At 44.2% G+C, this 26259-nt stretch overlaps 2 protein-coding genes across 7 annotated transcripts in view; one reads left to right on the top strand and one right to left on the bottom strand.

The window, feature by feature from the left end:
• The window catches only part of LOC126251684 (uncharacterized), a 404158-nt gene extending 402099 nt beyond the window's left edge, over nt 1-2059 (bottom strand). The window contains exons 1-2 of the mRNA XM_049952271.1: nt 2007-2059; nt 83-154 (exon numbers count right to left, since the gene is read on the bottom strand). The gene's annotated coding sequence lies outside the window, so the exon portion shown is untranslated. The remainder of the gene's footprint in view (nt 1-82; nt 155-2006) is intronic.
• Nucleotides 1-26259, top strand: part of LOC126251682 (actin-binding LIM protein 2) — a 359496-nt gene that overhangs the window by 133399 nt on the left and 199838 nt on the right. The gene's annotated exons all lie outside the window — the stretch shown is intronic.

The following is a 26259-nucleotide window of genomic DNA, read 5'->3' as shown; positions in this document are numbered from 1 at the left end:
AGTTTGACCAAGACTACCTCCTTGTAGAAATATGTGGCACTTTACTGGCTAACTGTAGGAGAGTACGCAAAAATGAAAGTACCTTGACATGCCAAAATGCGTCGTTGACCCAATCGACTATAGCTCGGATTGCGGTGACAGTTTCCTCTGTCAGCTGGAACACACACCAGTTTTTTAGTTTCGGTTATCCTGTTATTGTGTATAGCAGTGCGGTCTATATTCACTTTGGTCGATTAAGCGTGGATATATGCTTCAGCACGATCAAATGTGCCCTGCTATACATTTCTCGTTCGGAAATATTATGGTTCAGAAATAATATGGTTAAGAAGACAGTGGAGGTGATGGTGAGACGCCCCCCCCCCCCCCCCCCCCCCCCGGCGGCCCAATCCCTTTCACTGAGAGGCGACACATTGTTAAGGCATGTGCATTCAGCCAGTTGTTTCCCGTCATTTTTCTAAACAGATGAAGTCGATTTACTTTCCCTAGCTGAGTTTCTGTTCTTCTGTCTCGAATGAGATCGTCTTCAAAAGGTTGTTGAACACCAGTAACTCTCGTGACTAAAAGACAGGGACCGACTCATTTTACAATAATGTTCTCTTCATGTTCATGAGACTTCTTCCTGAGTTTTTTTGGGTGAGTACATTTCGCCTCTGAACTGCGATTATGGAAAGGGTGAAAGATTCACCTATTGCTGTCATTAATGCTTCCCTGGTGTCAAAATATTTTCTTGTCATTTTTTTAATTATGAGACCAGACTGAAGTCGGCTGGTCCAAATCTGTCGAATAACGTGGCTGATCCGACACTTCGTAATTCCAAGTACACAGTGTTCCCGTTGCCAAAGTTCCTTTACAAATAAGTGCATTAACCTGGAGAAAGATTGTTTTTATCTAATTGCATACATATTCATTTGTCGCTTTCGGTGCCGGACATTCGACCTCAGGTCTACTGTTTTTCATGAAACACAGAAACCATATGCCATCGATAGTACCAGATCAGACTACAAAATTAGTGACATTTTTAAAACTGCTTACTCATTATCCTTTATTTTGCAAACAGATGGATGATTTATTCTTTGGAAGATATCTATGCCTTGTTGGATTCCATGACACGACGTTTATCACCTGTGATTGCAGCACGTGAGAGGCTCCACACCATAAAAGTGTGTCCACGGCCCGAAGGCTGGGTAAACATCACACTTATTTGCTAGGCAGGTTCCTATAGAGTGTACTATGCCATTGCCTTTCTTTAAACCTTTGAATTGCCTTACAGTCAGTTACAGGAGGACTAACAATTTATGTGGACTCCGAACCACGGGGGAAACTAGGCGTTTTTCACATATACGAATTATTGCCAGGGTGAAAAAATACAACTGAAAGTATCCTCGGACTACTGGAGGTAGAACCCCAGCCCATAGAGTTCGTAGCGTGCCAGTTACGCACGTAAGCCCAGAGCCACAATTCACACATTTCAGGTATTCAAAATTAATAGACTGTGCACAGTTAGGTTGTGACAAAGTCGCGCAGGAGGCATGCAATAATTACGTAAATACTGAGCACGGCTTTTTCCACCACATTATTTGGTCACTAATGCCAACAGTCTAAAAATCTGTTCTCTCATTTCGGGAATAATCAGACAGAAAACCTTAGTATAAAATGATATAATATCTAATATTTTTCTACATTATTTCAATCTCGATGGTCATGGTCCTTTTCTGTGAGGATCTGTCAGAGACAAATTTTTAGTGAGTGAACTGTTATTAGCGACCAAATAAACTGGTGAAAAAGAAGTGATAATTCATCATTTGTATAGTTGCATTGTATCGACAACGTGGTATGGAAATTTCAGTCACGTTTCTCCTTCCATATGTTAAAATGTTCACAATCACTGGTGGCCCCACCAGCGCTTGTGAACATTGTAACATATGGAAGGATGTTGACATCAGCTTGACTGCACATTGCGCAACAGAAATGTGTTAACGGTGCGGTGGCGATAGCACGTGCCGTACCTGTCGACTGCTAGCGACAGGGGTGACAACGAGGGCGTTGCGGCCGCTGGTACGTACTGTAAGTCAGATAGGGAGCTGCGGGCAGTGCAGAACGGCAGAACTGGTCGCCACGGTTGCATCACGGCCGAATAATAGCGCGGCGTGGGAGCGCCGCTTCCTGGCTGTGACGCAGCGCCTGCGAACGCGCTTCTGCGCCGCAGCAGCTGCCTACGAAGCACTCTTCTTGTTATTCACTCTCAGCAAACGGGTGCTGCACTGTGTGACTAACTTAAAGTGCGATCACGTCAGATTAGGCATATCCGTTATTGTCGTGAGTGAAGTAAGGCTCTCATCAACCGGAAGTTTGGAGTGAACATCACTGTGCATTACTAACTCGACATTTGGAGGTGGTATGCCCTTGCATGTTTACGACCTTTGAACTGGCATGCCCATCCAGCAACAAGGGGATCTACAATTTAGCGTGAACTCTAGAGCCGCATATTCCTGTTTAACTGTACATTATTACGTATTAAATGACAGTTTTATGACATCTGATCATATTTGCCCTATCGTACGGGATGTGTCAGAGTATCATTGTGCAGGTGCCCGTCAGTACTTACGTACTTTACTTTCCATGCTCCGATCTAAACTCTCTTCCTCCAAAACTCTCCAGCTTTAAAGGCCTTGCCATTGCTCAAAAATATATCTTCCGTAGGCACTTCAGCAAATGTTCAATCGTCTTTCTTCACAAATACTTTGCATTTTCCGATTCAAAAAATGGTTCAAATGGCTCTGAGCACTATGGGACTCAACTGCTGTGGTCATAAGTCCCCTAGAACTTAGAACTACTTAAACCTAACTAACCTAAGGACAGCACACAACACCCAGCCATCACGAGGCAGAGAAAATCCCTGACCCCGCCGGGAATCGAACCCGGGAACCCGGGCGTGGGAAGCGAGAACGGTACCGCACGACCACGAGATGCGGTCTTTTCCGATTCCTGTTCGTAATTTAATCAGTGCTTTCCATGTACTGTACTGTAGTTGCTGCCCTTGGGCGATTTCCTCTTTGGGGTACAGGATTGTTCAAATGGCTCTGAGCACTATGGGACTTATGAGGTCATCAGTCCCCTAGAACTTAGAACTACTTAAACCTAACTAACCTAAGGACATCACACACATCCATGCCCGAGGCAGGATTCGAACCTGCGACCGTAACGGTCTCGCGGTTCCAGACTGTAGCGCCTAGAACCGCTCGGCCACTTCGGCCGGCTACAGGATTGTATTTTGCAGTGTGTCCAACTATAATGATAGGCAGTGGGTCTCAGGGCGGCCGCCTGGCGGTACGTTTCGGTGCATAAAGATCTTTCTTGACTTAGACGAGTTGTAACTATTAGGTGGTTATACATTAAGTACCGTGGTCGATTTACTGCTTTTTTTTCTTTTTCTTTCTTTTTTTTTTTTCTCTCTGTTTCACTGGCTATTTTCCGTCTGATATTTTGTTGTGCTATGACCGCAAGAGGGTATATTTGGTGTACTGGTGTAGACATCAGGTGATAATCCTCACAGTCTCATCTAAAACGACGCCTATTTGTTTGGTGTGGCTAGATACGTCCCATATCGTTGCTGATGATCGAAGAACTTCAGGCTGCGCTCACCATGGTAAATCAGTCATTTTAAGTGTGATATTTTTTCTTGCACATCTTTTTCTCTTACATCAGTGCAATGTTTTTGAAATGACAATGTACAGTCTAAGATGACTCCCAATTATTTTGGTTGGTTGCAGTGTTACAGTCTAATCCCTCTTCATTCTATTTCCAACTTTGTTGAGGCTTCTCAGTTACACAAGCGGAATGCGCATACTTGTTTCTTTCTGGATTAGGTCGCAGGTGATTTCTTTATAGTAGTTCCCCAAAATATGTAGCAAAGCCACTGTCAGGTTTATTTTAACCTCTACAGGGTGTTACAAAAAGGTACGGGCAAACTTTCAGGAAACATTCCTCACACACAAATAAAGAAAAGATGTTATGTGGACATGTGTCCCGAAACGCCTAATTTCCATGTTAGAGCTCATTTTAGCTTCGTCAGTATGTACTGTACTTCCTCGATTCACCGCCAGTTGGCACAATTGAAGGAAGGTAATGTTGACTTCGGTGCTTGTGTTGACATGCGACTCATTGCTCTACAGTACTAGCATCAAGCACATCAGTACGTAGCATCAACAGGTTAGTGTTCATCACGAACGCGGTTCTGCAGTCAGTGCAATGTTTACAAATGCGGAGTTGACAGATGCCCATTTGATGTACGGATTAGCATGGGGCAATAGCCGTGGCGCGGTACGTTTGTATCGAGACAGATTTCCAGAACGAAGGTGTCCCGACAGGAAGACGTTCGAAGCAATTGATCGGCGTCTTATGGAGCACGGAACATTCCAGCCTATGACTCGCGACTGGGGAAGACCTAGAACGACGAGGGCACCTGCAATGGACGAGGCAATTCTTCATGCAGTTGACGATAACCCTAATGTCAGCGTCAGAGAAGTTGCTGCTGTAAAAGGTAACGTTGACTACGTCACTGTATGGAGAGTGCTACGGGAGAACCAGTTGTTTCCGTACCATGTACAGCGTGTGCAGGCACTATCAGCGGCTGATTGGCATCCACGGGTACACTTCTCTGTTCATCCAACAATGTGTCATCGTCATTTCAGTGCAAATGTTCTCTTTACGGATGAGGCTTCATTCCAACGTGATCAAACTGTAAATTTTCACAATCAACATGTGTGGGCTGACGAGAATCCGCACGCAATTGTGCAATCACGTCATCAACACAGATTTTCTGTGAACGTTTGGGCAGGCATTGTTGGTGATGTCTCGATTGGGCCCCATGTTCTTCCACCTACGCTCAATGGAGCACGTTATCATGATTTCATACGGGATACTTTACCTGTGCTGCTAGAACATGTGCTTGTGTAACAATTACGACACAACATGTGGTTCATGCACGATGGAGCTCCTGCACATTTCAGTCGAAGTGTTCGTACGCTTCTCAACAATAGATTCGGTGACCAATGGATTGGTAGAGGCGGACCAATTCCATGGCCTCCACTCTCTCCTGACATCAACCCTCTTGACTTTCATTTATGGGGGCATTTGAAAGCTCTTGTCTACGCAACCCCTGTACCAAATGTAGAGACTCCTCGTGCTCGTATTGTGGACGGATGTGATACAATACGCCCTTCTCCAGGGCTGCATCAGCGATTCCATGCGACGGAGGGTGGATGCATGTATCCTCACTAACGGAGGACATTTTGAACATTTCCTGTAACAAAGTGTTTGAAGTCACGCTGGTACGTTCTGTTGCCGTGTGTTTCCATTCCATGTTTAATGTGATTTGAAGAGAAGTAATAAAATGAGCTCTAACATGGAAAGTAAGCGTTTCCGGACACATGTCCACATAACATATTTTCTTTCTTTGTGTGTGAGGAATGTTTCCTGAAAGTTTGGCCGTAGCTTTTTGTAACACCCTGTGCAAATGTTCTTTCTCTAGCAGTAATTTCATTGTAGTTCACAGGTATGAATCTATTTCCGGCTAGAATGGCTGGTCATTGGTGTACATACCGTACAAAACAGGGGAAAGAGCACTCACTTACGGCTCGTGCGGCCCCCTCTCCACCCCCCCCCCCCCCCACACACACACACACTAGCGCGCGGAATGGGGGGGGGGAGAGAGAGAGAGGGTGGGGGGATGTTCAGTACTCTACAGGACACATACTGAGTCCGCGACGAATCGCAGCTGTACAGCGCATTGGAGAACCCTGCCCCTGTGTTAATAACTCTTAAGAGTATGCGGGTGTATTGTGTAGGAAGTGGCTGGTGCTGCTAGGAGGGGATCAACATGTAAAGAAATTTAGTAAACGCATGACTTGACTGCTCTGGCACAGCGACCATCAGAAATTAATGTACACACAAACCGTCACATGTCACGTGTTACTTACTTTATAGCATTTTAAGATATTCATTGATCCGATAGCAACATGTAAAGGCTTTAAACCGCCGTTCAGCACCATCGTCAACACGGAATGCTGTTACGGCAATGAATATCTGTGATGATCTAGTTAGTAGAGTAGCAATAAAACAAACAACATAGTGCCACCTCTCGCAAGATGTTATATTACGTTGTAGCCCTCATTAGTTCTTAATAATTAATCTTTATTTCGGTATGAAGTGTGTGCAACGTAAATACGACCAGGAAAACCAACAGCTAACTACCGAAAGGTATATGCATTTATATTGCTATTTGTCACCCACACACACATGCACTGAAGTAGTTACTTTCGTATACTACCAAAAACGAGAAAGATAGCCTTGAAAAATAATACGTACAAATAGTCTACATCTTCTTACTATAATTAAATCCACCTGTAAATGGATTTATGACATTATTATGAAAAGTATAGATTGCTACTCACCATACGGAGGAGAAGCTAAGTCGCAAATAGGCGCAAGGAACAAACTGCTAAATATGTGAGCTTTCGGCGAAAAGGTTTTATTCGAAAGTACATGCACACGCACAGAAAGAGAGAGAGAGAGAGAGAGAGAGAGAGAGAGAGAGAGAGAGAGACTCCTCCGAAACGCGAAGTGGAAAAATCAATAAATGTTTGTGTTTCTGTTTTGCAAATCGTTTAATGTGTGTTTTATTTCGAGGCTTCCGTTGCTCGTTTGCCACCTTACACCAAAAAGGAAAGTTTCCGTAACTATCTGTTTCGCATATAGAATACGTAACAGTATTTCCGGATAACTATGTAAATTTTTCGGCAAGTTATTTTGCACAAGTAGGCTGCTATTTTCCCCACGTCGTTTGACATTGTTAACTTGAAACTCATTCGCAGTGTAAATGCTTATCCATACATTTATGGAATCTCCTCTGTCAGTGATGAATATGTATCACCAAAAAAGTTGTCCAGGTTTTCTAAGAGGATGTTTTCGAATAGTTAAACTGGTAAACACAGCAGAATACATGTTAATGGATAATATGTGGACCTTTTTCATTTGTTACCTTAAATTGTATTATTTTGGCGTTAGCGCGCAAATAAACTTCAACAACGAACCGTGGAACTTACTATAGCTAGTTTAGAGGTAGTCTTGAAAAATCGGTTATCATAAGACTAAGTTAATGCGTGAGCAGTATATCAAAAAGAAAATAGTACAAGGTAACAGTGATATAGAACCAGTTATTGATGTTTTGTATTTGGAGTAGTAGAAAAGTACGACTATAGACAGAAGAGTAAAACTGGCCTTGATTACTATTCGCAAAGTTATTTAGATTTTCAGAGTTAGAAAAGGAAAGTTTATAAGTAATTGTTACCGTTTTTTTACCCACGTCAATGTGGCACGTAGGCTACTAACATAATATATCCAAAGCAAAATTTCCTGTATCAGAGGAAAGATTCATGTTGGGAATCGCTGGGAGACACAGTAAAAGAATAAAATGTATCATACCAGACTGTAACGAAAATGAAATGGAAATTGCGAGATCGGGACTCGTAGGTAGGCGAGTGTGGATTGTAGTATACCTATGAACTACTGCGATGTTATTTATTAATTAGACGTCGTTTGGAACAGATTTCTACTTTTGTTTTGTGGTTTTATTATCAAAACTTTTTCTTCACAGTTATCTCAAGAATCTTCGAGTTTCTATAAACAAAACAGGTTGTCTGCTTTCGTGTTTGTAGGAACGAACTGTCATATGTTCAGATGTGTGTGAAATCTTATGGGACTTAACTTATAAGGTCATCAGTCCCTAAGCTTACACACAACTTAACCTAAATTATCCTAAGGAGACACACACACACACACACACACACACACACACACGCCCGAGGGAGGACTCGAACCTCTGCCGTGATCAGCCGCACAGTCCATGACTGCAGCGCCTGAGACCGCTCGGCTAATCCCGCGCGGCGAACTGTCATATGTTCACTGGAGAAAATTTAGTAGTATCAAGCTGGTCTCTCGCACACAATCCCCCTTGGAGAATAGCTAATTAATAAAAAGGTGAAACTAGTTTTGAAAAAAAAAAATGTCCTTCGGTGAACAGTCAGCACGAATGACCAGTGTTAGTTTCCTGCCAAGGATTACTCTTGGTGGGGGTGTGGTTTTTCGCAGGACACAGTCAAACGCCTGAAAACAAGTGAGAAGTTGCTGTAAGCGAGGTAGCGGTCGCAGTGCAGAATAATCTGCGGCCGGAGGAGCGCTGTGCGCTAATCACATGACCCTCCATACTGAGGTCCAGATTACGACATAGGCAGCTGTGTTAGAAGACGTCATGTGGCTGTCTGCTGCGAACGACAGTAGATTTACTGGGTGGTTGACAGTGTTGTCCAGATGCGAGGCTAGGCAGCAGTTATCGGCGAACCGGTGGCGTGACTGGTGCGACCTTGTGTTTCGGGGCCGGGAGCCGGCATTGTGCTGCGGCTGGTTGCGTTATTGTTTTAAATGGCCGCAGTCTACCGTGTCGGTTCAACCTGCAATCCAGATCAAGGTTGGCGTTGCACAATGACCACTTCCACGTGGAACGCTTCGCCACTGTGATATTCTGAGCCTAGCGAGAAAAACAGGGCACGGACGTCGTGGCCGAAAAACTTGTAGTCAGAATGATAGTGCTGCAGATTTCTCGCTCGTCTTTAAAAGAGCACAGCTCAACTGAATGACTGTGAAATATTCAACTTTTCTACAGCGTAACCAAAAATAGCAAGGGCAAGGGGAACTGTTTCGTGTGTGTACACACACACACACACACACACACACACACACACTCACTCTCTCTCTCTCTCTCTCTCTCTCTCTTTTTGTAGAGCAACGAAAACGGTGTGGCAGTGAAATGTTTGCAGCTGAAAGAAATTCATTTGCCTACGAAATGCAGGTTCTAATTAATACGGAAACTACATTAAAAGAGCATACAGATAGATGAACATACAGATAGCGTCCCTACAAATGACGTGAATATTCTTGACAGTCGCACATAAATCGAGCATGTATCTACGATCGGGTGCTGCGTAAAGTTTCTTGTATAACACGCAAGGCTGTTCACTTCTGTTGCGATGCGTAATCTCCTAGACGCTGAATCAGCGAGGCTAATCATAACGCCTACTTTCTCTTCTAGTTGGTGACTCACGCGTACCATGATAAAAAAGATCAACTCCACAGACAGGTTTTCTGCTGCTGCAGCGTGTACTGGCAGATACAGTACGTAACTTTTGAGCCATGTTGTTGAGTACTCATTCCTGTATACCAAGGCAATAAATTCTTGCGATATGTTTCTGACGGTCTCCTGATTCCATTATCGCCTAAGGTGATTTTCTGTAGGTGGAAAAATGATAATCGGTTTGCAGTCCATTATGAGTTGTAATAGCATTCCACGTCATAATTAAGTCGTCTAACACATTGGACAAAGCAGCGGGACTACCATCTATTACGGCTATGTTTATCACCTTTCCTCAAACAACCTTCTAATTGCAAGCAATTTTCCAGAGACACATGTATGATACTTCAATAAGGACTTACCAGTTTTTCAGCCTTATATGCATTTTTTTGTGGATACAGCGCTTGGTAATGTCTTTCTTTAGAAAACAAACTAACGTTATTTACGAACTTTCTTTGTTCTGAAGCACATCACCGTATGGGCTAGCTTCAGTTGCTTCAGAATGGCTCCGTTCACTGGGACAGCAAGTGTTCGCTCATATCTTTTATCGATTGGTTGGTTGGGTGATTTGTGAGAGGGGACCAGACAGCAAGGTCGTCGCTCCCACCGGATGGGGGAAGGACGGGGAAGGAAGTCGGTCGTGCCCTTTAAAAAGGAACCATCCCGGCGTTTGCCGGAGCGATTTAGGGAAATCATAAAAAAAAACCTAAATTAGAATGGCCGGACGCGGGTTTGAACCGCCGCCCTCCCGATCGCGAGTCCACTGTGCTAACCACTGCATCACCTCGTGGTATAGCTTTTGTTTCGAAAAAAATGAGCTTGCAACAATTGCACAACAAAATTTCATGTAACCTATATCTTAAAGACTACGTAATTACTGTTATTATGACCGTCTGTTCCGTAAATCATAACAAATGTTCAGGAGATTCGCAAATACGGACGTCTTAGGCCAAATTTTGTTAAAAGTCGTATCAGATCTATTCAACCTTCATTTCATGAGTTAGTAATTCCTCATGGAACTGCTTTTATAATGGTGAAAGAACTAAAAGGCAGATCAAGTTACTTATAATGGGCTTCGCTCTAAAGCATTAAATTGCTCGAAACGTAGGGGGATTATTTCCAGGAAACAAGTTGCGCGCCGTCGAGGTCCACACTGGCAAAATTCCAACATTCGCATTAGGACCACGATGCCAGAAGTAAAGAAATTCTGGTTCATACCATAGGGTACCGACAATCTTTCTTCCTACATATCATTCGCAAATGTAACAGGTAGATGAAACTTGCACCGTAACTGCTCTCCGCCAGACACCTTATAATTGTGCCGTGATGACAGATGTCGATAAGATTCCTAACCCGCTTGCCAGGCGTAGTTACTCAGCTTGCCTCCTGTACGATCGTCTGTCAGTGACGTGCGACGCTTTCAAGGTCGCTTGCGCTACACACACTTTGGCGCCACCTAGCCGAATGAACTTCTCATTTGTCTCTCTTCCAGCGTAGTGTACGAATAAGAGTTCGCCATGTGGCTGCGTCAGTGCTGCCTTAACCGCTCCACGTCTCAGTACTCAGAGCAGGCGCACTTTCGACTAACGTTCAATGGCTCTTATTTCAATGCGCGCTGTAGCCTCAATAGTCACAATACGACGAGGTTTCCTTATATTTAATGGCCATTTCACGGGTGTGCCGTGAATATCAGGAATCTGGTAAAACATCATATCTCCTGTATCGCTGCTGCCGGAAAAAAAAACCTGCAAGAACGGGACCGACGATGACTGAAGACATCTTGCTCTAGCATAAGATATATACAACTGCAATAAAGGACGCTGTCGAAGGGTGGAAAACAAGGTATTTAACGAATTGTTAGTGTTAAAGTTTTACTTACCATATTATACACGCACTGTGCGCCCTCACGCTGCAGTACCGATAGCAAAACAGTGGTTGAAATATCCGCAGGTGAACTGCCAGATGTCAGTGTTCATCGGGCGTGGACGGCCGATGGAGCGGCCGATCATTGGGAGAGGGGGGAGCACACCTTATCATAGCAACGTGGTCGTTTGCCGAAGTATTGTCCGTTGCACAGTGACATGCGGCAGTTCATTCGTCAACTGTTCCGACATTAAGTACGCTGGGAGAAGCTGAAGAATCACGAAACAGTTGTTGCTTCCCCCAAACTCTTCCTGATGTTTCTGTTGCTGATAGCATCCGGATACACAATCTCACGAAAAGTGTCCTGACACCTATTAGTGGACATTAATATGGGAGTTTGCCTACCCTTCACTGTTACGACTCCTTTAACTCCGCTGGAGATACTTTCATTGAAGTGTCTGACTCACTGGGAACCCATTCTTCGTCAAGAGCCGAAACCAGAGACGGTAGTGATATTGGACGCAGGAATCTGGAGCGAAGTTGTCGCCCTAACTCATTCCAAAGATGTTCCATTGGGTTCAAGTCGGGACTCTGAACAAGCCAGTCAATTTCAGGAATGTTATTGTTCACAAAACATTGCCTCACAGATGCTGCGTTCAGACGGGGTGAGCTGTCATGCTGATACAAATAATCGTCAACGAGCTGTTCCTCTACTGTGCGCACTGCACAGTGCTGTAAAAGATGTTCATATCCTTCCACATTTAGTGTTTCCTGAAGGAATAAGGAAACCTCACCCTAACCACGAAACATTTTCCCACACCGTAACAGCACTTCCTCCATACTTTCTTCTACGTAATTGCCTCAGGGTATAGCACCATTCATCACTCCAAATCACTCGTTTCCAGTCATCTACTGTCCATTGGCGCCCCTATGTGCACCATTTCAAGTGTCGCCTAGCACTGACTGCAGAAATGTTTGGTTTATGAGGAGCTGCTCGACCGATGTAGCTCATTCTTTTTAACTCCCTACCAACAGTCATTGTGCTAGCAGGACTGCCGGTAGCACTTTGGAACTCACGAGTAATTCTTTTTGCTGCTTTCACGCTATCTTTGACAACCGCCATTCGCAATGCTCGAGGGTCCCTTCCCGACGGTACATGAGGTCTGTCTGGTTGTTCCTTCGCGTTCCCACTTCACAATCTCATCAGCAGCAGTGTAACTGGATCGCTTCAGAACAGCTTGTAACGGAACCTATTAAAGGCTTTATTATAACGAAGTATGCGATGCCCTCCTAATTCAACTAGTTTAACTAGCAATTATGATAATAGAAAAGTAATTGTGTATGTTAGCAATGATTGCATAACATGTCTACATAAACAGTCAACCCATTAAAATATAATTAATAACTGACCCACACAAAAGTTAACATCACTTGAACACTGATACAGCAGATATCATTATGTAAAAACACTATATTCAACTGAAATAATTGATATGAAATATGAATAATATTGGTCAACTTAACGTATTTTGGATCTCCTTAAATAAAAATTACCCAGTGAAACCTATTTATTCACTAGGACTCTTTTTCACTCACTATTCACGTAAACTCATCTATTTTAAACGAGAACCACTGTAATGTTTAATAATGAGAGAAGTCAATAGATGTACCTTTGGAAAACGGCCTTTTTGCAACAAAGAATTGTTCTGACAAGTTGACAAATGTCTGTCATTTTAATGACCTGTTAAATTATGTCACTCGATGTAAATTAATAACTTTTTTGAACAAATTGCCGGCCGAAGTGGCCGTGCGGTTAAAGGCGCTGCAGTCAGGAACCGCAAGACCGCTACGGTCGCAGGTTCGAATCCTGCCTCGGGCATGGATGTTTGTGATGTCCTTAGGTTAGTTAGGTTTAACTAGTTCTAAGTTCTAGGGGACTAATGACCTCAGCAGTTGAGTCCCATAGTGCTCAGAGCCAGCCATTGAACAAATTACGATAACAGATGTACGCCTGACTTGGAAACTACATCTCTTCTTAGTAGTTCTTTGACAAGGTTATAAATACAAGCGGCAAGAAGCACCGTCAGCTCAGTCTTGATAGAACTTTCGTAAAGTGTGTATGTTATTGTCTTACGAGGAAAAACAATGCAAAGATGTAAAAGAAGTGTTACTCTGTACTGTGACAACGTCTGTGGGTGGTCAGCGAAGTTAAGATGATTACCATGTCAATAAATAGTTGAAGTTCACTTATGCTGTCGTTCATTATTTATCAACAAGCACATCAACAACACGGGACCTCATCTTTTTACTCCTAGACGAATACATATAGAGCCAACATTAACATCAAGATACAGCAGTGAACCAGCCAGCAGCAGCAGCAACTACTACAATACAATTTAATGGCGCCAACCCAATTCTCTACATCAAGTGCTAACAAGCTTCGTATATTGGAGTGATATAGTGCGAATATAGGAATATCAACGATTGGGAGACCATTATAAGCGAACGTTTTTGCTCCAGAGCTAATACTTACAAAGTGGTGCTGCATCCCGGACCGCATGTGCATCGATATTATCATTGGTTGGTAACCTGGGTGAATCAGTATGTTATGAGCCCCCAATAGGCTGTCTGCAGTAGGGGCTCGGTCACTTCCTGCCGACTGTTCTCTGTTTCACATTGCTGGCAACCCCAACCTCAAACTTGACGAAGTGGTGTGTTACATGTCTGATCAGATGATTACTAGATTAATAACAGTACTGTATCCATATTTAAATGCGTTATGCAATACGAGATACGAAAAAAAATTACTAAATGTTGTGAACGTAATTTTTCCTTTACCATTTGCGTTGTATTACGCAGTCTTAATTTACTTTCTTGTTCCTTGCTACAAATGTGTACTGCATTTAAAGATGAAAACCTCTGCAGTGCGCATTCAAGAATCCACATTACTTAGGTTTCAAATTAATACCATAATAGCTGATCGATACGAGACGTACACGCCCACGCGTTGTCAGCACTGGAAGACCAACAATAAAACATTAACACCTGTCACATCCTATAACCTTGCAGTGACCGCTCTGCAAAACCGCCTGCCCGTGAGGTACGCGGTCAACTTTTGCGATGAAAACGGTTGAAAACCGCGGATCGCACGAATACTTGAGTCTACCTCATGCGGCCCGCGGACCGCAGTTTACGACCACTGCTTTAGATGGTTTGAAGTGTCTGTTGATGGATTTTTTACTCAGGTGTCATCCAGTGTGTAGTCCACTTTCGGAATCACCGAGCTCTCCTGAACCTCCCATTGTGCTGTTACTGTTTCTCTACTGACTACACCATACGCTCTTGCCTCCATTTCTGCTGGAGTGTTCGCCTCTCGTGACATCCTGTGGTCGTTTCAACTTTACGTAGGGGTGTCCTCATAATTTTCATCACATAGTGTATTTTGAGCCATAGGAACTTGTTAGATTCGTTTTCGTTTACTTCTGTAGGTGGAAAGTCTGAGACCCCTGGAAATCTTGCGGCTCAGGCTATGGCTCAAAGTTTTCTAATCCGTGTGACCTCCATAACGTGGAGGTAGTGCTTCATTTAGAAACTTGTCTTGTTGCGTTGTGGGAACGGTCCGACGAGCTGGAAAATGGAATCCTTGGTGTCTTCATTAAGCCGTGGGAGGAACCAGTCTACTTTCTCTCGTAACAGAGTTCACGACGAAAGATAAATGATCATAAATCGTAGTGGTAAATGCCACGAAGACCATTAATTCCTGAGGCACATCGCTCAAATTTCATTTAGTGGCAGCCATATTCAGTTGCTCTGAAGATTGAAAGTAGACTGTATTAAAGAAACTTCAAAGGCTTTTAAGAAATTGACACTTGGCGCTAAACTTATTCCGCCGCTAGTGCACAGATAGAGCGCACGGGGTGGAACTTGTATTGCGTCGAACTAGATGCACTATGTGAAAAAGTTCGTGGCGCCCTCCATCGGTAATGCTGGAAGTCAATATGGTGTTGGCCCACCATTAGCTTTCATGACAGCTTCCACTCTCGCAGGCATACGTTCAGTCAGATGCAGGAAGGTTTCTTGGGAATGGTAACCCATTCTGGCGTTCCAAAACTTCATAAAAGTGTTCTGTAGGTCAGGTCTCTGTGCGGCCAGTCCATTACAGGCCTGTTATTGTCGTGTAACTGCTCCGCCACAGGCCGTGCATTATAAACAGGTGCTCGATCGTGTTGAAAGATGCAAGTGCCATCCCCGAATCGCTCTTCAATAGTGGGAAGCAAAAAGGTGCTTAAAACATCAGTGCAGGGCTGTGCTGTGATAGTGCCACGCAAAATATCAAGGGGTGCCAGCCCACTCCATGAAAAACATGACCACACCATAACACCACCCTCAGATTTTTACTGTCGGCACTAAACACGCTGGCAGATGACGTTCACCGGGCAGTCGCCATACCCACACCCTGCCATCGAATCGCCAAATTGTGTACCGTGATTCGTCACTTCGCTGTTCAATCGTCCATTGTTTACGCTCCTTGCACCAAGCGAGGCGTCGTTTGGCATTTACTGGCGTGATGTGTGGCTTACGAGCAGCCGCTCGACCATGGAATCCAAGTTTTCTCACCTCCCGCCTAACTGCCATAGTACTTGCAGTGGATCCTGCTGCAGTTTGGAATTCCAGTGTGATGGTCTGGATAGATGTCTGCCTATTACACATTACTAACCTCTTCAACTGTCTGCGGTCTCTGTCAGTCAACAGACGAGGTCGTCCTGTACGCTTTTGTGCTGTACGTGGCCGTTCACGTTTCCTCTTCACTATCACATCGAAAACAGTGGACCGAGGGATGTTTAGGAGTGTGAAAATCTTGCGTACAGACGTAAGACACAAGTGACACCCATCACCTTACCACGTTCGAAGTCCGTGAGTTCCGCGGAGCGTCCCATTCTTATCTCTCACGACGTCTAATGACTACTAAGTTCGCTGATACGGAGTACCTGGCAGTAGGTGGCAGCACAATGCACGTAGTTTGAAAAAGTATGTTTTTGGGGGTGTCCTTATACTTTTGATCACATAGTGTATTTACCGAGCAAGACCGTCGTATAAACAGGCCGTTTCTTGGAATAAACGACGTAGATGCTCGAGAGGAGGATTCGGCACCGTATTTGCTGATGTATTTTTGATCTGTGCGGAAGACACACTGTTGCTGCCACATCATGTGAATGCTTATGGTTACGGTGTGCATGAAACCTACGAAAATGTAATTCCTACCGCATTCTTCTAAGGCGAGTGAAAGATACCTTCATTTATTACGAGCTAGTACCGTTGCTTGCAGATGCTTGCATCCGTTTGTGAGCTCTCTGGATATGTGCTCGTAAAATTGAAATCTGATGTGATGATGATCGCGAACTACTTAAAAGGATAAAGCCTGTTTATAACTGAATCGAAGGACGTCATGTGGTGCCAGCATAGAAAGTGTTAAATGGAGTGGCGGCGTCACAGCAGACTCCTCACATTTTTAGCGATATTTTCGTCAAGTGTATCGGTTTATTGGCTACTTCACAATTATTTCTTCTCCCACGCTTGACCACATTGTAATGTCTCGCCTTTCTATCTTCCTTTTGTGCTCTCTCACAGATGTAACTAAATTTAAAAGCCCAAAAAGGGCGACGATGTTTCTCTCTCTCTCTCTCTCTCTCTCTCTCTCTCTCTCTCTCTCTGTGTGTGTGTGTGTGTGTGTGTGTGTGTGTGTGTGTGTGTGTGTGTGTGTTCTCTCCATCTACGTGGAGAGTCCCCTAGAACTTAGAACTACTTAAACTTAACTAACCTAAGGACATGACACACATCCATGCCCGAGGCCGGGGTCGAACCTGCGACCGTAGTGGTCTCGCGGTTCCAGACTGTAGCGCCTAGAACCGCTCGGCCACTCCGGCCGGCGCTGAGAACCTAGCTGCAAAATCTTGATTTTGGATAACTTACTTTCCTAGCGACAGCTACTTTATTATTGTTTCACATGCAGTGCCACCGATTTCGGAACACTGAATTTCATTTTCGAGCGCAGAATTACAAATTAATAACGTCTTTCGCAACACCACGCTGTCATTCGACCATATCTTCATTATGTCCAAGCTATAAATAAATTCTGCTAAAGCATGGGTTGCGACACGTAAATGAAATGACTGTCGCGATATACACTGAAGAGCCAAAGAAACTGATGCACCTTCCTAATATGGTGTAGGGCCCCCGCGAGCATGCAGTAGTGCCGTAACAGGACGTGGCAAGGACTCGGCTAATGTCTGAAGTACTGCTGGAGGAAGGACTTGGAAGAGCAGTTGAATGGAATGGATGGTGTCTTGAAGGGAGGATATAAGATGAACATCAACAAAAGCAAAACGAGGATAATGGAATGTAGTCGAATTAAGTCGGGTGATGTTGAGGGTATTAGATTAGGAAATGAGACACTTAAAGTAGTAAAGGAGTTTTGCTATTTGGGGAGCAAAATAACTGATGATGGTCGAAGTAGAGAGGATATAAAATGTAGACTGGCAATGGCAAGGAAAGCACTTCTGAAGAAGAGAAATTTGTTAACATCGAGTATAGATTTAAGTGTCAGGAAGTCTTTTCTGAAAGTATTTGTATGGAGTGTAGCCATGTATGGAAGTGAAACATGGACGATAAATAGTTTGGACAAGAAGAGAATAGAAGCTTTCGAAATATGATGCTACAGAAGAATGCTGAAGATTAGATGGGTAGATCACATAACTAATGAGGAGGTACTGAACAGGATTGGGGAGAAGAGGAGTTTGTGGCACAACTTGACCAGAAGAAGGGATCGGTTGGTAGGACATGTTCTGAGGCATCAAGGGATCACCAATTTAGTATTGGAGGGCAGTGTGGAGGGTAAAAATCGTAGGGGGAGACCAAGAGATGAATACACTAAGCAGATTCAGAAGGATGTAGGTTGCAGTAGGTACTGGGAGATGAAGAAGCTTGCACAGGATAGAGTAGCATGGAGAGCTGCATCAAACCAGTCTCAGGGCTGAAGACCACAACAACAACAACAACAACAACACTGCTGGAGGGAATTGACACCATGAATGCTTCAAGCTGTCCATAAATCCGTAAGAGTACGTGGTGGTGGAGATCTCTTCTGAACAGCAGGTTGCAAGGCATCCCAGATATGCTCAATAATGTTAATGTCTGGGGAGTTTCGTCCAGAGGAAGTGTGTAAACTCAGAATAGTGGTCCTAAAGCCACTCTGTAGCAATTCTGGACGTGTGGAGTGCCGCATTGGCGTTCTGGAATTGCCCAAATCCGTCGAAATGCGCAATGGACATGAATGGATGCAGGTGATCGGACAGGATGTTTACGTACGTGTGACCTGTCAGAGTCAGGGGTCCCAATCACTCCAGCTGCACACGCCCCACACCATTGCAGAGCCTCCACCAGCTGAAACAGTCCCCTGCTGAGATGCAGGCCCATGGATTCATGAGGTTGTCTCCGTACTCGTACACGTCCCTCCACTCGATACAATCTGAATAGAGACTCTTCCGACCAGGCAGACGCTTGTTGATGGCCCAGCATTGAAATCTGCAGCAATCTCCGGAAGGGTTGCACTTCTGTGACTTTAAACGATTCTCTTCAGTCGTCGTCGGTCCAGTTCATGCGGATCTTTTTCCGGCCGCAGCGATATAGGAGATTTGGTGTTTTACCAGATTCCTGATATACGCGGTACACTCGTGAAATGGCCGTACTCGTGCGCCGACTATAACACCACGTTCAGACTCACTCACATCTTGATAACCTGCCATTGTAGCTGCAGTCTCCGAGTAACTGCTGCAACCTACATCCTGTATTCATCTCTTGGTCTGCCTCTATAATTTTTACACCCACACTTGTTTCCAGTACTAAACTGTTGACACCTTGATGTCTCAGAATCTATTCTATCAATCGATCTGTTCTTTTAGTAAAGTTACACCACAAATTTCTTGTCTCCCCTATTCTAATCAGTAATTCCTCATTAGTTACGCAAACCCACCTAATCGCCAGCATTGTGCTGTAGCAACGTACGTCAAGCTTTCTATACTCTTCTTGTCTGAATTGCTTATCGTTCGCGTTCCACTTCCGTACAAAGCCACACCCCAGACAATTATCCTCAGTAAACACTTCCTAATACCCAAATTTATATTCCGTGTTAACTAATTTTTGTTCAGTAACGATTTCTTGCCATTGCTGTCCGCCCCCCGGTAGCTGAGTGGTCAGCGCGACAGGCTGTTAATCCAAAGGGCCCGGGTTCGATTCCCGGCTGGGTCGGAGATTTTCTCCGCTCAGGGACTGGGTGTTGTGTTGTCCTAATCATCATCATTTCATCCCCATCGACGCGCAAGTCGCCGAAGTGGCGTCAAATCGAAAGACTTGCACCAGACGAACGGTCTACCCGACGGGAGGCCCTCGTCACACGACATTTCATTTCATTTCTTGCCATTGCTAGTCTACATTTCATATCCTATCTACTTCGGGCATCAGTAGTTATTTAACTGCCCAGATAGCAAAACTCGTCTACTACTTTTCGTGTCTCATTGCCTAACATAATTTCCTCAGCATAATCTGATTTAATTCGACTACATTCCATTATCCTCGTTCTTCTTTTGTTAATATACAAGCTATATTCTCCTTTCTTGACACTTACCCTTCAGTTCAACTGCTCTTCCAAGTCCTTTGCTGTCCCTGACAGAACTACAATGTCATCGGCCAACCTCCACGTCTTTATTCGTCTTCCTGAGCCTTGATTCCTTCTCCAAATTTTTGTTTGGCTTCCTTTGTTTGCTCAATGCACAGATTGAATAACATCAGTGATAAGTTATAACCCTCTCTCATTCCTAACTTATTTACGTTTTCCCTTTCATGTCCCTCAACTCTTATAACTGCCATCTGGTTTCTGTAAAAGTTGTATGTAATCTTTCGCTCGCTATATTTTACTCCTGCTACTTTCAGATTTTGAAAGCGTATATTCAGTAAACACTGTCAAAAGCTTTCTCTAAGTCTACGAATGCTATTAGCTTAGTTTTGCCTTTGTTTACGCTAACTTCTAAGATAAGTGATAGGGTGTTCCTACTTTTCTCCGGAACCCAAAATTCTCTTCCCCCGAGATCCGCTTCTACTAGTTTTTCCCGATCTTCTGTAAAGAACATCAGTATTTTGCAACCATGACTTATAAAACAGACAGCCGGCCGCTGGTGGCCGAGCGGTTCTGGCGCTACAGTCTGGAACCGCGCGACCGCTACGGTCGCAGGTTCGAATCCTGCCTCGGGCATGGATGCGTGTGCTGTCCTTAGGTTAGTTAGGTTTAAGTAGTTCTAAGTTCTAGGGGACTTATGACCTCAGCAGTTGAGTCCCATAGTGCTCAGAGCCATTTGAACCATTTTTATAAAACAGAAATTTCGATAATATTCATATCAGCAAGCACCTGCTTTCTTTGGAATGGTAGTATTACATTTTTGTGGGCGTACGGGAGTATTTTTCCCTTTTCATAAATCTTCCACACCAGTTGGGACAGGCTTAGTGCTTTCAGTGCTCTGTCGAATTCTTCCTGCAGTATCAAATCTCCTATATCATCTACTTCCTCTTCCTTTTCTGTAATATTGCCTTTATTTCCCTTGTATAGCCCCTGTACATATTCCTTCCACATTTCAACCTTCCCTGCTTTCAATAATTCAAATGGTTCAAATGGCTGTGAGCACTATAGGACTCAACTTCTGAGGTCATTAGTCACTTAGAACTAGTTAAACCTAACTAACCTAAGGACATCACACACATCCATGCCCGAGGCAGGATTCGAACCTGCGACCGTAGCGGTCACGCGGTTCGACTGCAGCGCCTAGAACCGCTCGGCCACTTCGACCGGCTTCAATAATTCAAGAACAGTCTTAATCGCATTTATTATTGTTATAATACCGCCAACCGGTTTCAACCCGACGTAGGGATCATCTTCTGGGTGTAACCATTGGTCGACTGCTGGTGGTGTCACTCCTGTCTACATAACGTCAGGAAACAATGGTTACGCCCAGAAGATGACCCCTACGTCGGGTTGAAACCGGTTGGCGGTATTATAACAATAATAAATGCGATTAAGACTGTTCTTGAATTATTGATTAATCATACTAATCGCTGCTTCTCTCCACAACCATGTTGTCCAAAAACTTCCCTGCTTTCAAATGGTTCAATGGCTCTGAGCACTATGGGACTCAGCTGCTGAGGTCATTAGTCCCCTAGAACTTAGAACTAGTTAAACCTAATTAACCTAAGGACATCACAAACATCCATGCCCGAGGCAGGATTCGAACCTGCGACCGTAGCGGTCTTGCGGTTCCAGACTGCAGCGCCTTTAACCGCACGGCCACTTCGGCCGGCCTTCCCTGCTTTGCTGAGTACTGGTTTTCCACCTGAGCTCTTGATATTAACCTGATTCTGTTTTGTATAAAGTTCTCTTTAATTCTCCTACAGGTGGTCTCTATCTTTCCGCCTAGTTATACCTGCATTTTTTCCTCTAGCAATTCCTATTTAACCATTTTGCACTATATCAGTCTCAATCTTTAGACGCATGTAATTCAAGATCTCCTGTGATATCCAAGGAGTTCTACTAGGCCTTGTATTTTTATCTATTTCATCCTCTGCTACCTTCACTATTTCATTTCTCAAAGCTACTCATTCGTCTTCCACTGTACTTCTTGCCTCCGTTTCACTAAATCGTTGTCTAATTCTCCCTTTGAAACATGCAATAACCTCTGACTCTTTCAATTTATTCAGTCTCATCTCCTAGTTTTGCTACCTTTATGCGATTTCTTCAGTTTTAATCTACAGTTCATAACCAATAAATTGCGGTCAGAGTCCACATCTGCCCGTGGAAATGTCTTACCATTATGAAATCAATCTAGAACCTTCCAGTGCCTCCAAGTCTCTTCCACGATTACAACCTTTTATGATCCTTAAACCTAGTGTTGGCCATGATTAAATTATGATCTGTGTAAAGCTCTACCTAGTGGCTTGCTCCTTTAAGTATCCAAGTAATTTCTTTTATCTCATCAAACATTCTTTCGATCGTTTTATGCGGGGCGCTAGTAAGCATGTAAATTTGTAATACTGTGGTTGGTGCTGACTTCGCGGCTACCTTGGCTACGATAATACGTTACCTATGATGTTGATAGCAGCTTACCCGTATTCCTATTTTTTTATTCATTGCAAGCCTTAGTGTTGCATTAACCCAATTTGATTCTGCATTCATCTGCCCAAAAGAAGATACAAAAGACTTTTTACTAAAGTCACTATTTACTGCCTTCTAAATACTGTATGATATGTTCGTGAGTACACAATTTTTCGATCAAACAGATGTAGACGTTTTGAAATGTTCGGCTAACACATTTCCTATTCTTTCTGTTCTCAGAAGTGTGGACAATTTATCATACGACCTTGTCAATAACATCCTCTATGAACTTTGCTTTGGTTCGTAAATAAACTCCATTATCATTGCTTGTTCCGATATTCTGTTATATATTTCAGTTTTTTCGTAAAAGAGATGGTCCCACAAAGTCACAGAACAGCAAAGAGTTCCCACAGGTACGCAATTTTGGCGTCGAAGTGTAAACGAAATCTACGAGGGTAATCCCAAAAGTAAGGTCTCCTATTTTTTTTATATAAGTACAGAACTCTGTGTGGCAGATGGTCACACTGTTATGAAGGGTGCTTCACGCGCTGTGTGTAAACATGCGCACGCCGCGCTGAGACAGTCGTGGCTTGGCAGCCGTTGAGAATGGTGCTACCGCTGGATGTTATCGCCAAGTGCGAATAGCGCGCATTTATTCGATTTTTGAACGCAAAGGGCGCTGCGCCGATTGAAATCCATCGCCAATTGACGGAAGTGTATGGTGAGTCGTGCATGGATGTCAAAAATGTTCGTAAGTGGCGCAGAGAGTTTGAAGTTGGTCGGACCGAAATTCAAGACGAACAATGGAGCGGGAGACCGTCAATTTCTGAGGAGACAGTGTTGAAGGTTGAGCAAAGCATGCGTGGAGATCGGCGGATGACCCTGGATGATCTCTGCACGTTGGTTCCTGAGGTTTCCCGAACCACCGCTCACAGAATTTTAACGGAAACATTGAACTACTGGAAGGTGTGCGCAAGATGGGTGCCACACACGCTGACTGAGGACCACATGCGGCAATGAGTTGAAGCTTCCCGCGCATTTCTTCACCGCCTTGCAGCCGAACAAGACAACTTTCTGGACCCAATTGTCACGGGTGACGAAACCTGGGCATATCACTTTACACCTGATACCAAGCAACAATGACGCCAGTTCAGAACGTTCTGAACAGCATGGCGGCGAGCTGATATGACATGGGCATACAAAAACTGCCACAGCGTCTACAAAAATTCATCGACAGAAATGGTGATTATGTCGAAAAATAGCTAAATGTTCAAGCTGTGAACTGATGTAAACGAAAATAGGAGACCTTACTTTTGGGATTACCCTCGTACCATTCGTGACAGGCAACGCTCAGAACAGAAATTAAAACGCCAGGGACACTGCTGTAGACCCACTTGCCACGAATAATAGATTGAGTCAAGGAAACTGTACATCTAAAAGGGGCTCGAGGCAGAAGACAAAAAATGATGGTAGTTCGCGAAACGCCATTCCTATTTTTCTCGAAGAGAAGTGGATTCAAATGCACGGCGTTTGGACTAAATACCTCGCCTTGCGAGGGAATGGGAAACTGGGATAAAATTTCTCTTTATACGAGAAGCGGTCTTTCGCGGAAAGTCGACAGGTGTGCAGCCGCATGCTGAGTATTGCTGGCTTTTTGGGCCGCCTCCCCAGATGAGGTGCTGCTCACTCCGCTGGCCCTTTAACAGAAACGTCATGTGGTCGCGCGCCGTCACAGTTGCAGCTGCTGCTGTGCACAGCATCGCGATAGGCTGGCCAAACAGTTCCGTAAGCTGGCCTGTGACGTGGCGCAGCGCGCACGGAATAGTAATCCCCTGCCGCCGCTTCCAGAATCGACGCACGGCTCACGGCAGCTGGTGTGTCCTCCCAAAGAGATCCCGCCCGCGTAGTCACGACCAGCAGTTACACCCGTCAACGATTCCTTCCCGGGCGTTCCAGTACGGTTCGTGCTAACGCTACCGTGTCCGACGTAACAATTATTAGACTGTGTGACTTGGTTCTTCAACTAATGTACGAGGAAAGACAAATTAGTTAAAGCAACATATAACGGGATAATAACTGTCCTCCTCAAACCCGTCACCCGTGCTTCTCCGTAAAGGGAAGAACAGGGAGAAAACTTGAACTGGCACTGAATGCGGAGAACTTACTTTCCTTGCAGCACCTATTTTATTTACTCCTTTTTATTTACACTGAAACGCCAAAGAAACTGGTATGGGCATGCGTATTTAAATACAGAGATATGCAAACAGGCAGAATACGGCGCTGCGGCCGGCAACGCCTATATAAGACAACAACTGAAGAAAAATTAGTTAACACGGAATATAAATTTGGGTATTAGGAAGTGTTTACTGAGGATATTTGTTTGGGGTGTGGCCTTGTACGGAAGTGGAACGCGGACGATAAGCAATTCAGACAAGAAGAGTATAGAAAGCTTGAAGTACGTTGCTACAGCACAATGCTGGCGATTAGGTGGGTTTGCGTAACTCGGAGATGAAGAGGGTTGCTTATGTTAGAGTAGCGACTAGAGCTGCATCAAATCAGTCTTCGGACTGAAGACAACATCAACATCTTGTTTTCTTTCTCGTAGTACAGATCTTGCTTTCTCAATGTTGAAACAATTTTCAGTTACGCTCTCATTAATGCATAGTGTATACTTTTCCTTGTCTAGGCATTTCCTTCAGGTACTTCATCTCTCTTGAGTGAGAACACTAGTAGGAAAATACTAGACCCTGGTGCATACCTTTCAGTGTGTCTCGAAAACAAAAGAAACAGCAAATTAAAAATTAAGAAGAGGCACAATTCAATACTGTAAGAGGAGTGAACGGGACGCGAATAGGTTAATTTCCAATGTTAGACTCGACGCAGCTGCCGCGTGCTTCTACGCATGCGTAGTCTGCACCATATTCAGGATTTTAGAAATCCACACTCGTCACGGTCCATCATTGTGCCACGGACGCATGCGACATTGTTGGCAGCTGATTTAAACCCTAGTACGCGACGCACACCTACAATCCGTAGACAAGTTTTACCAGAAAGTAGGTCGTGTAAAACAAGTTTTGGTGGTAGGCACCAAGCGAGGTGGGGCGACTCAAATCCCCATTCGCCTATTCAGTTCAGCTTTTCCTCGGTTTCCCTAGATGGATTAAAGTGAATTCGTAGTGAGTACCATAGAAAAGATCTTTCGCTTAATCTCAACTGCCCCGCCGTCGACGGGACTTTAAAACCGAATACTAAAACCACCAAGTACTGTGTTTGAGCATTCTAACCCGTATGCCAATATGATACCGAGGAAAGCGGCGGTAAGACGCTGGACTGGTACTTGGGACGACTGCTTTTCATAACCCTATCCGGCCATCTACTGGGGTTGGACATAAATATGGAAACGCGGTGAGAAATGGATGATTGAAGATGAAATGTAGATTCTGTCCAAGCCTGCATGTTGCATTGTTGTATATGAACACGAACAATACCCCTGAAATGTCCTCAGTCCAGTACAAGTGTCAGTCGGGATCAGAACAGTGTTCTGTGACAATGTGGGAGCTAAGTGAATTCCAACTTGTGCAAATTGTTGATGCTCGTGTGGCGGGTGCTTCTGTAGCCAAAGTAGCTGAAGTGTTCGATATTTCAAGAGGCATCGTAGGGGAAAATCAACATCCGCTATATCACAACGCAGACCAAAGTGTGAGTTGGGTGATAGTGATAGACTGTCATTGAAGAAGAATTGGGCGAAAAATATGAGGACAACAGCTGCAAAAGTTACTGCAGAGTTGAATTTCTGCACCAAAACAACACAAAGGGAGGGAACGGCATGGTGCGATGAAATTCCAAAACCACTCGTCCGTTATGCTAATGCCCGTAACAGGAATATGTGGTGCCGAAGCAATAAAACCTGGACTGTGGATCAAAAGAAGAATGAGATTTGGTCGGTTGAGTTTTGTTACACAACTCCAACTTCTGGGCGAGTTAACGTCCCAAGAGGGAATGATGGCGGGGATTTGGTGAT

This window comes from Schistocerca nitens, chromosome 4 (genome assembly GCF_023898315.1).
Source record: "Schistocerca nitens isolate TAMUIC-IGC-003100 chromosome 4, iqSchNite1.1, whole genome shotgun sequence".
In the NCBI taxonomy this organism is placed as follows: domain Eukaryota; kingdom Metazoa; phylum Arthropoda; class Insecta; order Orthoptera; family Acrididae; genus Schistocerca; species Schistocerca nitens.
Note: the sequence above shows the minus strand (reverse complement) of the source record. Positions and strands in the feature narration are given on the sequence as shown.